Genomic DNA, 17,886 nt, shown 5'->3' with positions numbered 1-17,886 from the left:
TTGCTTCTGTCTTGGATTACTGAATTTTAGAAAAGGTTTGCCTTTTTTCAGGCTTTTGCCATTTTTACCTTTTTTGTTAATTTAAAAGAAATCCCTTAAAAAAGATTCTTTGTGGACTGGTTTGAACTTTAACTCTTTCAGGGTGGATGTCAACTTTTGTCGAAAGAAGGGGTTGATGGTCGTAATCAACTGTAAATGGTGACAAAAACCCACTGTTATGTTTTAGTTAAACTCTCTTTTTGCTAGAAGGAAAGTGAGCTTCATTGGTTTTGACTGAGATTCCCTGCGAGGAGCAAACACGAGCAAAAATGGCATCAACATCTGGCGAGAGATTGAAGCGAATGCGTAAAGCGAAATACTCCATGAACGATGTTTTGCATATTGTCACTGAATGGGACTCTGAATTGTTGGACTCCAATTTTGTGATCAAAAACCAATGTGAAGTACCAGCATCAGCTGATCGGCCCCCAGCTGATCATATAGCCGACGTACCTATGGTAACAATGACAAGAGGTACAAACCCGATTGCGATGCACTGTGACTGCCATGCCAAGACAGCCAGCCAGCCATGCCTCCCTGATGAACTGGCAGCCACAACACGCAACAACAGACATTTTATGTTAAATTCTGGGTGAACCCTTAGCTTTGTGTGCTTTTCGGAAAACTGTGTTTTTTTCTAAACAAAATATTCAGCCCTCAAAGAGAGAAAAACTTGTTTTCCCCTTCAGTCTGCCAGCAGACTTAGAGGTCAGGCTGCCAGGGGTGAGGCCCATCTTAAGTAGGCCAATGAAGACTCTGGCCTGGTTCCCTGGGTCTTTTGGAGGCCACACATTCTTTTGCTATCTTGATCCTATCAATGTTGTTAGTATGTGCTCTGATTGGCTGGTGTCACATCCTGGGTTGACTCTTGTCTTGTTGGTACTGAAGATGGATGGAAGTTGTTATTCCAATACTGTTAAACAGTATTGTAATTATAAGACATCAATCCTGTTGATTTAGGATGTATGACGTTGCAATGTTTTTACACAAGCAGTTAATTATTTACCCTGAAGTAATGTCGGCACAGGGTGCAAGGTAAGAAGCAGGCTTTCATGTTATACTTGTCTATTTCAGACCCATTTATGCACACAGGCCCACTGTTACACTCAACCACAAAGTATACATTTCATCAATGCCAGCACTCAAATACCTATTTTTGACAAATATTCATACTCTATATAGAAATTTAAAAATATTGTCTTTATCGTAGGCAAGTTTCAGCAACTTGGCATTCCTTTGAGGGCAAGAGGTTGTGGAACGGCCCTCAGTCTGTTTACCTTAATAAGTAAATTGCAGCCTGAACTTCGTAGTTTCTCTCATGTGACTATTACTGGATGATCCAAGCAATCAGATGAGCATGAACATTCTTTCCAGCAGGATTCAGACCCTGATCTTACCAGGTGTTATTTTGCACTCCTTTTTGATGTTTTTCTCCTCATTTTTTACCTCTTTGAATAGACTTTAATTTCTTTTGGGTGCCATTCACTCCTGTTTCTATGCTTTCCCTTGCCTTGTTTTTATTTGAATCAGATTACTTGCTGCTCATCTGAGACTCACTAGATCAGGGGTGCCCAATGCTTCGATCGTGATCGACCGGTAGATCGGAAAGGTAGTGCAGGTAGATCACGTTGCATTCAAAATTTTTTTTTTTTAAATCTTACTCTATTATATATCCTCCTTATGGCATTTGCCACTTGATTGACATACAGGGTGGCCAGTCTGAGATCTCTTTTCTTCTAACACACTGGTCATCAAGCACGCATGATCAAATGTGCGAGCTACTGCAAAACTCAGACTATCTAAGTGATCTAGTTAGCCTTCCAATTTATATCGACTAAAGAAGAGATTTAAAAAAAAGTATTGTTGTTTTAGGGAGGGAGGGTATGGGCTGGATGTGGAACTGGAAGAGGATTTTTTTTTCTCACAATGTCACAATCAAAGTGCGTTTGTCTGATCTGTCTATCTATCATTGCTATTCCAAAGAAGGAAAATGTGGAAAGGCACTTTTGAACTGTTCATAAAAACTACGAAACTGACTTCCTTCCGAAAAGCGATCTGAGAAAGAGAAAGGAGAGGGAACTAAAATTGCAGTTAATCACTCAGCTGAATTCAAAAGCAAATGCAGACGCACTGAAGCATCGTTCCGGGTGAGTCACTCAATCATTAAGCATAAGAAGTCCTTCCAAGATGGAGAGATGATAAAAGAGGCCTCAAAGCTGCAGCGCTTTGATTTGGGGAACATCCAAAACCTCGTGTCAGAGCTGGAGACGCAATGGAAGGCGTGTGCGCAACTTGACAGCATACGCTACACAGAGTAGATTGAAAATTGTCTCTCAGACTTTGACAGACGGTTTCAAGACTCAGCTTTACTTGAGCCAATCGCTACATTTAAGTGCTATCCATTTAGGGAAGATGTTGAGGGTGATTCACCCGCATCAAAAACTGCAACACTGTTTCACCTAAAACTCCTCTACAGTGGAGGATGAGATTTTGACACTACAGGATGACATTCAGCTGAAGTATGGGGCTCATGGACAGTTTTGGAACTTACAGAGGAAAAGTACCCAAACATGAGGAAATGTGCTGCCTCCTTGACTGCATTATTCGGCTCTACTTATTTATGCGAGTCAGCCTTTTCCCACATGAAGATTATTAAATCCAAATACTGTAGTGACCATAAATGTATTGAATTGTTATTGTGCCATAAAGGTTATTCAATTATGCAAGGTACGGCAACATATATTTTATGTATAAAGTATACTCAGTATATTTTGGTCATTTTAAAAGTAGCTCGCAAGCTGAAAAAGTGTGGGCACCCCTGCACTAGATACAATACCAAAGAAATTATATTCCAGTCTTCATTTGCATTCTTCTTCTAAAAATTTCGAGGTTACAGGAACTTTACAAATCGCAACCCTTTTCTTTCCTCTTCTCTAGGGAGTTAAAAGAGACACGACTCGCTGTGTTTAAATCCTATTACTAATGATATGTACACAAATGAGGGACAGATCTGGACATCTTCAGAACACTGTATACATAACAAAATCAAATGTTCCAAAGCTACTTTTGCCTTTACATGTTTCCACTTTGGTAAACAAGTGATGAGCAGGGTGGACAAAGCATTGATTGTTTTAGTAAAGCCTTTGAAGGGTTAGAGACAGCGATTCAGCTGTCCTGAGCAGTAGGTAATAGGACTTTGGGGGCCTTCAAATCTTGGCTCCGCAGAAGCAGTTGTACAATCTCACATCGAGACTGAGGGGCAAGCCGGACCACTTGTAAAACCTGGAAGTGTAACAGCAGGTCTTAACAGCGAAAGCATACATTCCCAAAATTCTGGATTTACAATGCCTCAGAGTCACTTAGTATATATGCGCATTGTCCGCAGGCTGCCTCCTTCATCTGTACAAACTCGTACTTTCAAGACGCTGTACAGACAGTTATCACAAAATCCCAAAGTTTACAAATACACAGCAACAACGTGAAAGAAGAACAAAGTAAGCTTCAGGAAACAAATTGTCACAATAAGTAGACACAAAAAGTCGAAAAAAGGTTTGGAGCAGCCACCTGTATATTGTTCCCTGGCTGCAAAATGGTATATGTTATGCCACTGATGTGCACTGGTTTGAGTTCAAAATGGAACAGATGGTATGGAGGTAAGATGGCAGCTTTAAAGGTCAGAACAGGAAATGAGGTCATCGTGGGTGGAACCGGTAGGGTCTTCCTCCATAGGGTCGGACCCGGACGTGATGTCAGCAAAAGGGCTGGAACTAGGAGGGTCTTTGTCCATGGATTCGAGACCAGAAGTGATGTCATCACAGGGGCTGTAACCAGAAGGGATGTCATCAGGTGGAATTTCCCATGAACAGTCTGCAGAAAAGCAAGAAAAAGCGTAGTGCACTCTGCCACCCCCTGGTCTGGTGTGGAATTACTTTCGTTCAGGCCCTTCCGCTGCCTCCCAAGCACACATGTATGACAAAATGTATTTTGTGTAGTCCTTAACTCAATTAGTTTCTCTTAATTCCTGAGCATAATTTTATTCCCCATTTCACTTTTAAATACAGTTTTGCAACGCGAATGTAAAAATTCTTTTCGCATGCAATTTTGAAATTCACCAATAAGATTTTTGTTAAAGGTTTTTTTTGGGTGAGGAAAACACAATTTTTGCTCCCTTAAAGCCTTGTTCAAACTTTTCTGTCTTTTCCTGCAGTAAATGAGTTACATCAATTGTGTTTTCTAGCTCTCATTCGCCTCACCACAGAGGAGCACAGCATGTTTTTTAAAAATGTGACTTGCTGTATGTTTTCCACATGAAGACAAAAGATGCACGTTGGTGAGTTGACTGTGCCAGAAGAAGCACAACAGAGGAAGCCTACCCCTTGACGTTCCCTAACAACAACTCCTTCCTGACAGATGACGCTGAGCACATGCTTGTTCTTAGGAAACACCGAAGTGTGAACAATTGCGGTCTACTTGAATCCCCTTCTATATATTGTAAGAAGAAAAACAATTCTGAGAGTTAAACAGGTTGCACATCTATTTCTAGTAGGAAGAAGTAAAAACCTCAAAAAGATTTCAGTCACAAGCATGTGCAATAGTCATGCTAGCCTTAACCCCACCTTAATCACCCACCAAACAGTGAGCCATTAATGATTAATCAGTGGCAGCCATCAGCTGGTCAACAGTAAGAAATGAGTGCCACTTACTGCACATTCCAACTAATAACGCAGTTGTGTCAAGTGCCTTCCATGTAATTATCCATAAATGGCACCCCTCTCCACAGTCAGTAGATGCTTTGCAATGTCTTGTAAAGGATGCACTTAATTAACTTTTAAGAAAGACTAGTGTGCATCAGCTGTGAAGTCAGTATATAATACAGCATATGGAATTTCCATACAAACACAACACACAATTAGAATATATTTACATCTAAATTCTGAAAAAAACAGAGGAGCACTTAAGTGTCGGAGCCTGAGCTTGGCCAAACAAGTCACGGTTGCAGCATGTTTTCTAAAATGGAGAGTAGGCAGCAATCAGAACAGAGCAGAGGCAGAGGCATTTGCAGTGCCAATCAAAGAAATGTATTCTTTGGGTAAAGAAATACATTTTGCCATATTTTGCAATATCAGCTGGTAGATTTGACTTCCAGATGAAATGAAGAAAATTACACAGCATTTAAAGGTCTGTGCCTGAAGACTCAGCAGTAACAAAAAGTCTTCATACAAATAGGAATTTAGGACAAGGAGGGACTGAATGCCGCCACCTTAGTCAGTTGAATGTTTATTTTTTCTTATAAATGAAACCATGACCAATTCTCTTCCATAGATTCCTGCGCACCAGCTGTAACATTCAGTAAACTGGGCAATGGACAATCTCTCTTGTGATTTGTATGTGTGTTGCACAAGGCCTTCTGAACTTATCAGTAAGTACTTTTGTGACAGAGGGTAAAATTTTATTGTCCATGATGTTGACATAACTTATTATAAAATATTTTGTGTGATCAGAATTTACTGACATTGTGGTAGAGTGGTATCTAGCATATAAGTTGATAAATACTTTGCATGTCTTTTTCTGTAAACTATACAAAGCATGTGTACTATTAGATAGTGTTTCAGGAGATATGTTTTACTGTTCTGATGAGAACAGCAGTGCTTTGATGTTTACCGAACCGACCTTTGCCCCTAAGTGTTTAGGACTGAATCAGGATGTGAAATTTATGGCGAGGGGGATGGAGCATCAGACCAGCATGGCAACGATGAGTGTATTTGGGCTTAGAGCCTATAAGCCATCACCTCTAGGAAGGCCATGAACGACTAAACAGAGCAACTGGGGGACGAGTTGTACCTGAGAGCTTTCATTGGTAACTGTCCCAGGATGGCACAAATAAACCAATTCTGTTGGTCTAAAGTATGACTCTTGTCACACACGTGCGAATAGGAGTCAACTAAAGGACCTGAATAATGGTAATTCCACGTCTGACCAGGGAGCGGCAGGGTGCGCTAACTATCTTTCTCGATCTCTTGCAGACCATTCACAGGAAATCCCACAGGGTTCCGGCACCTTTGATGATGCCACTTCCGGTTCCAGCGCCTTTGATGACGTCACTCTCCCCCACTGCTGATGACATCACTTCCACTTCCGGCCCCAATGACATCATTTCCTACACTGGCCTTTAAAGCCGCCATCTTGACTATTTACTACAGTTCTGTTTTGGACTCAGTCTTGTGAACAACTCGCTGTCTTTAATGATACCTTTTTGCAGCCAAGGCACATTATACGGGTGGCTGCCCCAAACCTTTATGATGTCTTTTTGTCGTTCTTGTGATGCTGTTTATGACTGGTTTGGAATCGTAAGGCCGTTCTGTGCTACGACGCCCCTTTGGTTTGGTGTTTTGTGGTAAGAATGGTATAAAGTTGGTCACGTTGTCTTTACCTCTCTCTCTCTCTCTCTCTCACCATCTGGCCATGAAATGAAGTCAATGATGAAGACACCTCTAACACGGCAGCCATATTGATACAGACATGTGGCCTGTTTCAATACTCCATTCAAGGACCATGTGGTAGCAAAGCAAACTAGACTGAAGAGATGCTGAGAGATGCCAATGGATACATGATGCACCGCTACTTAGGCTAGGTTTGCAATATTCAAGTTGCATTCTGCTTCCTTAATATTTTTGTGCATTTTATCAATAATGCAAAATTAAATGTGTAAAATACCTCCTTGTCTGTTTCTTTACTTTGACAGACTTAGAAATGGAAAGGAGAGGAAGTCCTAAAGTACCTGACCATAGACTGATAAGTGTATGGGGTTTTAGATATTTTATTAAGACCTACCTCACTCAATTAAGAGTATAAAAGGGGAAAATTGGGTCATCATAGAAAACAGACATAAATGAGCATCCATTCCTGAGTTCAGTCAGCTGGTGTCTCTGCTGAGTTTATGTTTCTGTGGGGTCTTCTGCAACTACTCTGGGTTTGCTTCCTTATCCCACAGACATGCATATTAGTATGATGGTCCATTCCCGCAGTCGATGGGCAAACAAAGAGGCAACAACAGAGTTTGGTGCTAAGGAGTAAATGGTGCATATTTATTAAAAGGAAAAAAGAAGCAATGTCAATTGTGCTGTGCTGTTGTATAAAACTCTTCAATAAATATCATTCTATAAAGAAATCTTTAAAATAGTGCAGTGGAGGGAAAAATATCAAATCCAACAAACAATTAAAACTAGAATGAACCTTCTCACATTTTCATTCTCCAGTGCCTCTCTTTCATCTCGTGTGCTTCATCTCCAAGTCTGTTCAGCAGCAATGAGACGCCCCTGAACCCGGTCTTCTCGACTCCCAGCACCCATTGAGAGTCCCTGTAGTCTTGCTCTCATTTACTCTCTCTGTCTCTCTCTGCCATCCCTAGTGATGTCTGCAGCGAGATCCTCAGAGCTCTTCATCACTTCTGCTCCGTCTCACTTAGCAGGGTTGCATCGCCTTCTCCCAGAATGGCACTCCTCACTTGTTTCCCAGAGATTCACCAGACCGGTCCACTTTCTCTGTCTGTCTCTCACTGGTTTACTCTGTCGATTCCACTCATCTCTGTCTTTCATTTCTTACCTTTCCATTTTGACTTCTCTCTTCTCTTTAATCTCAGACCTTTATACCCCGAGTGTTGGCGCTGCACTAATCAACCCATGGAGCCACTAATGAGGAAAACCTGCACTGACCTCTTGCCAGCTCCTGTTGAGTTAATTACCCCATAATTGCTCCATAACTGCACACCTTTTCTAAACACACACCTACACTCATGAATTTGCACGAGTTGCACTTTAAAACTTCACCATGCCATCTTGCCACGATTCCTTTTACATCTTGTCACAACTAGGTTGATCAGTAACTCTAAATTGTTCCATTTTGGAGCTTGAATATGTCTGCCATATAATGGGCTGGCACTCTGTATGCAGCATTTTCTTCACCGATGCTGGGAGAGGCTCTGATTTACACAGTTCTTATTAGAAAGATCTTACCATTCCCAGGCATACACTGTGGGATTTTTAGAAATCATGGTAGAGCGACTACTCACGCTTCATATATAGGCTCAAACTATACGATGTGGGTGCTCAGACTATCCATGTACATGGTCCTGTATTCAGCAGGCGGCACATGCTCCCTGGAAATAGGTTTGTTAGAGATTGCAGCCTTTACTGAACCAAAATTATATTTATATATAAATGTATGAAATAAATATTCTATAGTGGTGGCTCTGAGGCTAGGGATCTGCACTGGCAATCGGAAGGTTGCCGGTTCGAATCCCGTAAATGCCAAAAGGGACTCTGCTCTGTTGGGCCCTTGAGCAAGGCCCTTAATCTACAATTGCTGAGCACTGTGAGTAGTGAGAAAAGCGCTATATAAATGCAAAGAATTATCTTTCCCTAGTGGTATGGCAGTGATTCTAAAAGGAAAAAAGAATTAGTAACATTACAGGAGGAATATACTTTTCTTTTGTTTAATATCGGCTTAACACTCACAATATTATAATATTCAAAGGAGTGCTACTGGTGAAAGTGTGATGCAGTTGGAGGTTCCTGCAGTCTGCATTATCCAACTTCGAGAGGGAAAGAGTGCAGAAGGCATATTGTCCTAGGTACGGTCAGGAGTGATGTCTTCTGTCCGTCCATATTTGACCTCTGAAGTTCAGTGCAGTTGTTCTCTTACATTGTATTGTACTCTTTATTGTGTAGACTTTATCAGAATGCCTCAAATCCCGTAGACTAACCACTGTTAATAAGGTATTGTACTTTATAACCTCTCTCCACCCTTCCTTCTACATTTATAACCTCAGGCAATTATGTGGAGTAAAAGGACATACAGGAGTTAAGTTACAACGTAATAATGTATTATGGATAATATTCATAAAATTAGGATAATAAGGAAGCAGAGTACATGTGACTAAAGACCACCATACAACCTGATAATTGCTTGATATGTAGTTTCAGGCACACAGACTTGTAGTTACTTAAATGTCTCTGATCAGGTCATCCTTTCTAGTTAGCTTTCCTTGTCTCAATATGGCTGCTAAGTTGTGCTCTTCATTGTGGTGTTCTCCTCATGGCCATTGTGTGTGAGAGAGAGAGAGAAGTGGGGAGGGGTAAAGTGACCAAATTTATACATTCTCTGATTCAGATCCAATCCCAAATAGTCAACTTTACTCCAATTGAATTCTAGTACAATCCCCAATTGCTGGCTTACAGGCTCTTGCAAGTCCAAACACTTTCACCCTTGCCAAGCTGGTTTGATGCTCCATCAACCACACTGCCTTTTCACAGCTGCCCTCAAGTAGTGGATACCATTTGTTTAGCTGAAGCTTGCCAGATAGGTAGTTTATGGCCATCCTGTGGCAAATGCCAAATCGATTTGATGCACCAATAAAATTCATATCCTGCTTCAGTCCTGAAGACTCAGGCGGGTTGGTTATTTAGACACAAAACCATTGTTGTTCTCATCAATGAAATCCTGAACCACTAATATTATGTTTGCTTTGTCTAACTTACAAATAAAGAAATACAAAATATTTATCAACTTTTATACAAAAATATCACTCCACCACACCACGATAACTAACTTTATGCTCTATTTGGATGCTTCTTAGTAGCATAGATGGAGCAAATTGTCTGAGTTGAAAGAATAATAAATGGCCTACAGGTGAACCAGACATTAGTTCAAATTGAAGTTCAGAATTCTAGTCACAAGTTCATATAAATAAAATGCATTACTACTACCACAGTACAATGAAATTCACACTTACACATCTCCTGCTTTCTCCTGCATCCCCAAAGATGCATTGGCCTTGCTCAAGTGTGTGTGTGTGAGTGGGTTGGTGCCATGCTCAGGGCTGTTGTCTGCGTAATACCCGAGGCTGTCTGGATAGGCTGCCATCCTCTGTAATTTCAGTTGGATTAAGCAATCGGGAGAATGTTGTTCATGCTACGGTTTCAGTGAACATCCTCTGTTATTCTCAGGTTCTGGCTGAGCTTACTCTTGAGGTGGAATTCATGAGTTCTGAAGGCAACGTCTTGACTAGAATGACTTCAGTTATACTGCATTTTAAAGCGGGGACCATAGCATCCTCTGTTTAGCACATTTCATAGAATGTGTTTCACCTTGACGTGTTGTACTCAGTGGATTTCGTTATCAGCATTCTTGATGTTGTCTGCCTTCAGTATTTTTCAGTGCAAGTTGGAAACCTTGACTAAACTATCATTGACTAAGAAACTCCCTTTGTTATCGTTGGACCACATTCTTTTAGGGATAGCACTTTCTTCAAGATTCATGGACTTCTGCAGGGTAGCAGTAATTCCAATTTGATTTGGGGGAGTCCCAGCTTTAAATCTTGTCATTTATTGCTCTCTACAATCTTTGGTGTTGTCATAAAGGTCAAGTGATGGCATCTTGTTATGTGATGGTCATGTGCAGTCAAAACCTCATATGGTCTTCTGAGTCTTCTTTGGCTCAGTTACCTAAGACAGTTGATTTTAGGGACTGGAGCTTGAGTTTGCATTCCGGAAGCGGCTGAACAACTCTTAAGGAGGACACCAGCAGTGTGAGAAAAGAACTGGGTTATATCATTAAAAAGATTTAAGGCACGCACTTGATAATCATCCAAGCTGTCACCATATGAAACTTTTTTTTGTTATGTTACTGTAAATTGTCTTTTAAAGATGTTCTGAAGATCACCTTATACCTTCACAATACCTTTTGAGATTCTGTGATTCCATTCAGGAGTGGTTACCATCCATTCATTGTGTTTTATTAACACTTTTTTCCATCTTTTCTCAAAAGCAGTGACCAGTCCTGTTACGATGTTGATTCAGAGCTAATAACACTTGGTTATTAGTCACTAATCAGCCTCACCAAGACATCTTAAGAATGTGGAATAACATCAGGTAACACCAACAGACACACGAGGGGAACTTACAGACTTCTCACCAATAGTGAAGAGGCAGACTCAGCTCTAACCAATGCACCAACATACCATGCAAGGGCTTCTCATCACTTCTTAAAGGTTTGAGAGGTTGATAATTGCAGAATTTCTGTTAGTATTCTAGGGAAACACATGTTTCTCTTCATGTCCTCCTCCATTACTTAACGTGTTTAGTCGAGTTCAGAGCTGCTATTGGTGCATACAGCATCATGGCAGTATTGGGTATAAATCAGGACAAGGTGCAGTGATACATGGCAAGCGAACATTTTAATCAGAATCTACAAAAAGACATGCATACAATACAGCGACTATGCCTTCAATTTACTTTTAATTTTCAATAGCACTGAGAGTCAACTTTGAGTTGCATATTTTAAAAGAAGAGACCGCTTTCCTGCAAAATTGCCAAAGAATCATTTTCTCATTTACTCCCAAAAAAGAAAAAAATGAGACCTCATAGCATTACACATAGGAGAACAAAGAGCAGCCATGTGCATGTAGATCATTTCAAAATATTAATCATTCAAAATGTAGTTACAAAGTTACAAAATGCAGGAGTCTCCACTGAAGCATACAGTATAGAACTTCTGTGAGTCACAATGGCGGTTCGATATTAAACCACAAACATGCAGCCACTCATTTTAGATTCTGGCCTCCATTCCTGTCAGGACATCCACAATAAATGGTTTTGCAGTTCTTCACCTCATTTTTACAGAGGCAGCCGCTTAATGGAGTAGACGTAACGTGAAGGACGAGACTGTGATGTGCTAACAACAGTGCTGGTTCAAAGGTGACTTCAGATTTCTGAGGCAGGACACTGGAGGGCTTTATGAATTGGTCAGGCTAGTAAAGATCACAAATCCACCAGGGAACAGGGGCAGAGGCTAAGACACAAGTGGGGAAAATACAATTTAGAAAAAAAAATAGCCTTAAAATTGTATTAAGAAAAAAAAAATCAGACTTTGAGAATAAGAAGGTGAACCCTCCTTCAGCACTGGAATTATTCTGGCTAAAAGCAGACCTCAGGCAATTTAAAGTAGGGAGGAAAACATGAAAACCTGAATATTCTAGCAGATACATGTTTAGGTTTACTAAATAGTGGCCTGTTTTTGTTTTAGTTTTATACATTATAAATATAATCCATTAACAAAACTCTAATTTTGTCTCACAAATGAAGAAAATGAACTGAACGCGCTTTGAAATTTTGACCTCAGTAGTCATTGTATAGGAAAGAGCAGAGATGGACAGAGGTGTGCATCCATGGCAATTGGGGAGACTTGTGTGTCCATCTCTGTCACATCTCACTGCCCTTTGCTTTCGCTGCTTGTTTTGGGTTCAAGACGTCCTTAAAAAGCCTTCATCGTTTCATTAATGGAGTCCAGCACTTCAGGTCCCACTTGGCTCCTGCAGTATGGACACACTTATTTGTGATACAAGAACACTGGAGAAACTGAAGATATAAACATGATTGTAGTTGTTTTTAAAACCTCCAGTCTAACCATTTTTCATATCCAGCCAATGGTCTAATGTTGTAATATTAATAGTAGTAATAATAATATTGTCATGTGTACAGGGTCCATTTAAGTCAGGGGTGTTGTAACTATTGTATCATGCGGGAAGGATGGACATCCTGGCTAAGAGGGGGGAAGAATCCTTACCTGGGTAGGTAGCCCCGAGTGGATGGACAGGCGTCCCAACTGAGAGAGAAAGATTCCTTACCCAAATGGGAGGCTCCATGGTGTCCCAACCAAGAGAGAAGAAGTTCCTTTGCCTGGACGGGGAAGGCCCAGGCAGAAGGACAGGCATCCCGACCTTTTATACTTATAGATAGATAGATAGATAGATAGATAGATAGATAGATAGATAGATAGATAGATACTTTATTAATCCCAATGGGAAATTCACAAGGTATGGTACCTTTTCCTGCCCGGGATAGAAAAGGAAGGACAGGAAAGGACTGTCTCTGGGGGCTGTTCTATCCCCCTGGACGCTAGATGGCAGCAGCCCTGGATATTGGTGCCTGTTTGGACCCCAACAAGGAATGCAGGCAATTGTAGTCTGGTAACGCAGCCCTGCTGTGGTCCATTGGTATCACAAGAGGGTGCTGCCCAGGGAGATACACTCCCTACTATTTGGGACTTCCATATAACCTGGAAGTGTTTCCAATGGGCAAAGCCTGGGTCCTGGGTCCTCAATAAAAGGGTCTGCACTGCCTTGCCCACTCGACGGGAGGAGAGCAGTGCGATGGTGAGAGAGTGAGGAAGGAGAGATGTAATTTTTGTAATAAAACACCCTTTGTTTGAACCCGTCTGTCTTGTGCGTTTGTGTTTGAAGTTTGGGGCTCACTGGCACCCCCTAGCTTTCACAGTGTCCATCTCGTACTGGGGCTGCAGGTTTTCAGTCTAACCCTTTTCTTGGTGACCAGTTTTTGCTGTCAATTAACTCTTTTATCTTAACTTTGATTAACTTGCTATTTCAAACTCGGACCCCTTCATTGTTTCTTTTTTCCTTAATAAGCAGCCAAACAATAATGAGATACAAAATGAACCAACATATGTCCAGCAATCTGTGTCCATCATGAAATAGCTGAAGAAAAAAAAGAAAGGCGAAGGTCCCGGTATTGCTGATCTACACAGATCCACAAAACATTTTGAAAAAAGAAAATCAGCCGTTTTGTAAATGTGTGCTGTGGCAGAATTAGAATATCAACAAGCTATAGAATTAAGTAATGAGTCTGACTAACAAGAATTGCTCAAATTCAGAAACTGGTTGGAATTTGAATCCCCGACTTAGCCAGTTACCTGTTGGCTCACTTCACATCTCATTTTTGTTTGGCTGCTGTTTAAGAAAAAAAAAGAAGCAATTCAAAGCACTGAATCTTTAAAAATAAGTCAAATAAAATGGAGGAAAAAGAAGTCAACTAACAGCCGAAATGGGTCACTGATTAAGAAAGTGGAAGGAAAGAAAAAAGGCCTACAGCCACTGTGGTTCTCCAGGATCCGAATAGGACACCCCTTCAATTCATGACAATAACAGCCAGACAGCGAGAAGTAGCTCTCCATCACATCCGAGCACGGCCTTCTTCAGTGAACCAGTGGTGTTAGACACAGCCCCAGGCGTGAGGCCAGTCCAGTCTACTCTGTACACCTTTGGGATTCACAGGGCAGCAAGTCTACCGGAGCCGTGAGGCAGCAGCACTAACCACAGTGCCAGCCTGGCTGGCAAATCACCAACGTGCAGCAGAGGACAGAGGGAGGCTTTGTGGTTTAATGAGAAGTCAGTAATGATGCCCTGTTCTGTCTCACCTTGTAAACACAAGTTTACTTCTTTAATAACGCCGTGCTGGCAATGGGCTAATCTAACCACAAGGGTAACCCCATTTCACACTTACTAATGATGAGTTGTCCTAACCTTCCAGAGAACAGCACAAAAAATTAGCTGCTTCATGAAGTCTTGATGGCTGAGACCTGTAAGAGTCTTGTAACATGGCTGCAGTCAAGACTAATGTCTTTGTGTGAATTATGGCTTGCTTATGTATGTTGCCTGAATAATGGATTCCCGTGAATTAGATAGATAGATAGAGAGATAGATAGATAGATAGATAGTGTGGTACGCAGCTGGGGGTCAGACCCGGCTGGGACGCCTGGAAGGACTGGCTCATGGCTTATTTATCCTCCGGGCCACGAGGGGGCAACTGCCCTGGAGTAGAAGAGGCCCACGGAAGGGGAGCAGGGAGGCTCAAGACCGCTGGGGCCTCTGGTCACCGCCAGGGGGTGCCCTGAGCCTCATGGAGCCCGGGACTTATTCACTTCCGCCACACCCATGGAGGACGATCCTTCCAGGGTCACCCGGAGTGCTTCCGGGTGCTCTCCTGATGCTTCCGCCACACCAGGACGTGACGTCAGGTAGAACACCTGGAGCTCATCCGGGTGAGGTTAAAGGGGGCCGCATCCCTCCAATCAAAGACCTGGAGTCGGGAGCAGGAGCAGGACGAAGCTCCTGGAGAGAGAGTGCAGGTGACCCAGGGACAAGGAGAGAGAAGGCCCAGGAGAAGGGAGACTGGGGCTAGAAGCACGTTGTGAGTTGTGCGGCACTGAGTAGTGTTGTTGTGTGGAGAAGAAAATAAAAGTATCTTGATAAAGATGTGGTCTCAGACTGGTGGTGTCCGGGCAAGTCTCACAGACAGACAGACAGACAGACAGACAGACAGACAGACAGACAGACAGACAGACAGACAGACAGACAGACAGACAGACAGACAGGCCGATAGATAGATAGATAGATAGATAGATAGATAGATAGATAGATAGATAGATAGATAGATAGTCCTTCAGCCATTTTTATGATGAAATCCTACACTGCTCCAGAACAGAAATGGGATGTTGGCTGTTAAACCAACCCAACAAACAACCTTTAATGTATATACTGAATCTCCTTCCTGTGAGGTTTACTCCATACCACATGTAGTAGTATATCACAGTTTGTACACTTTTACAAGTGGAGCACAGCCTGAAGCACCAGTTTTCAGGTTAGAGTCCAGCAGTCGATCCAGACTCTTGCCAGATGTAGGGCCGCCGCAGCACCCATCACTGCCATGCCTCTGGCTCATGAACTTGCAGGAGGGTGACCGGAACTGTACGGCTGAGCCTCTGATTTCATGTGTGGTGTTTAAAGGAGACCCACAGAAGTACACAGGTACTGCATACACAAGTCATTGTCGTGCACGATACATCATTTTAATTTTCTTCAATAGTTGTTCAATAGTTGTTCTCATTGCTATTATTCAGATTAAGAATATCTCTCTCTATATAAAATCCAACGTCTGTCTGTATGTCTGTCCGCCTTTCACGAGAGAACTACTTAACGGATTTAGATCGGGTTTTTTTCTATAAATTTCTTGAACATTCCGGATGATTTTGCAACTTCTCTCAACATGCTAAGTATCATAGTTCGCTTGCAGGAGCGATTTATTTGTACGAATCCGAGAGAATGGCTGTAGGCCGAGGGGCCCCCCGCGTGACATCAGGAGTGGGGTTCTCCTCACTCATGTGCCAGCCACCGTTTGAGCCGGTGTACCTCTCGCCATGTTTTGGAGTGGACCTTGCCTCCGATTAGCTAGCGATACCTGTTTGTTTATTAAGTTTTAAAGTTTGTCCTTTAAAATTACTACGTGGGCAGAGCTGCAGAGGACGGCTAGTTAAATATAATTATGAAACATCCAAATATACTGCAATAGCATTATTTGTTTCCCTGCAGTTTTCTTTTCAGTAGTGATGGACTTCACATTACAGGTTTATAATGCTGATGTCCTGACTTATCATGGCACTTGTGAGCTCTCACTTTGTGGCTTGTTATCAATTCTTTCATTAGCTTTTCTATATGTATTTTCATTCCAATTTCAGCCATTTTTTGTTTTTATTTTGTTGGGGGGGCAGTTGGGGTGCTAAATTTAAATACTTTCAAGTTTTCTTGAATAGTTTAATCTTTTGAGTTAATTGCTTTAACATCTTTTTGCACCACCATATTTGTTTCCCAGTAGACACTGCAATTTGTACCTTTTAGTTGTTTGTTTCAAACTCCGTTGCTACGGAAGCTGCAACATGTGACGTCCCACTGGCACCAGTATAAAGGTCAGCGCCTCGTGTCAGCTGAGTTTTCAAATATTCTAAAAGACTTTTGCAGTGTGAGATTTGCGTGTATCGTTCTTCTGGCAGTGACCTTTGGCTATCCAAGACTAAGATTTTGGGCTCTGGTCTTCCCAGTTTGACCTTTGTCTATAATTTTGATTCTGATTTTTGTCCTTGACCATCTCCTGGTCAGTTTGCCTCACCAGTTTTCCTTTTGTGCAATCAGCAGAACATAAATTCTGGTGGTAACAATGCAGCAACTGACTTAGCAACACAAAATAAAAGCTACAAAATGTCAGCGCTCCTTGAGGTAACAAATATGGCAGTGCAAAAAACAAAAATTCGGATGTGAACATCAATAGGCTTTGCACCCTAGGAACCAAGTTACCTGAACTATTCTATAACATTTCAATAATTATTTATTGCTCTGATGCTGATATTTCTGATCATAAAATAGGTCATTATGATAGCAATTGACGAAAAGAATGCATAATTAATTGCAGAATTACTGTATTTGAGGGTTCCTCTAGAGTGCCTCATTCTCTTGCACGATTTGGCTCAAAAACTAATCATAATACTTTATCATTTCGTAACAAGCTTAAATTTCTAGTTTGATATTTTTCCATCCAGCAGTTTTAGCTCTACACTGTCCTCAATAACACATAGACACACACACTCATCATTGAGATATCAATGTTTTTGCTATCAGGGGAGCCTCAAACGGCGAGATCTGTTGAAAACCGGAGATCGAAATTTTTGACGAATCTAAAACTTTGTCTCCACTCCCATAGATGATAAGTAATGGTGGGGGAGGGAGTGTGCTATATATACATGGAGACGTCCTAAGTAACCCTCTAGACCCCCTAAAGCCTCAGAATCAAAATTGTGGGTCGTCTTGGTAAACACATTTTATAAAAATGTTGATTGATTATAAATCAGTGTCAAGGGTCTCTGGCTATGTGAGAAAACAGACATGATTATATCTTCAGAAAATGTGAATAGTTGGTCTGTTTTATTTTATTTTAGCCTGAGATGACGTGTTTCTGCCCTCCATTCCGCTAACTAACTAATGCTGGTCTATGCTGGTGGCGTTAATGACATTTTGTTTAGTCTAACTCACCAAACTCGACTCTAAAACAAAGAAAAAAAGATGTTCTCTACTAAAAACTTTAGTTTTACTTTTGAAAACTTTAAATAGAACAATAAAAATGTTCCAAATAAAGAAGTTTAACTGAAAAGTCTCTGCTGTTAAAGCGA

Source organism: Erpetoichthys calabaricus, chromosome 16 (genome assembly GCF_900747795.2).
Source record: "Erpetoichthys calabaricus chromosome 16, fErpCal1.3, whole genome shotgun sequence".
In the NCBI taxonomy this organism is placed as follows: domain Eukaryota; kingdom Metazoa; phylum Chordata; class Cladistia; order Polypteriformes; family Polypteridae; genus Erpetoichthys; species Erpetoichthys calabaricus.
This window is presented reverse-complemented; position numbering follows the sequence as displayed.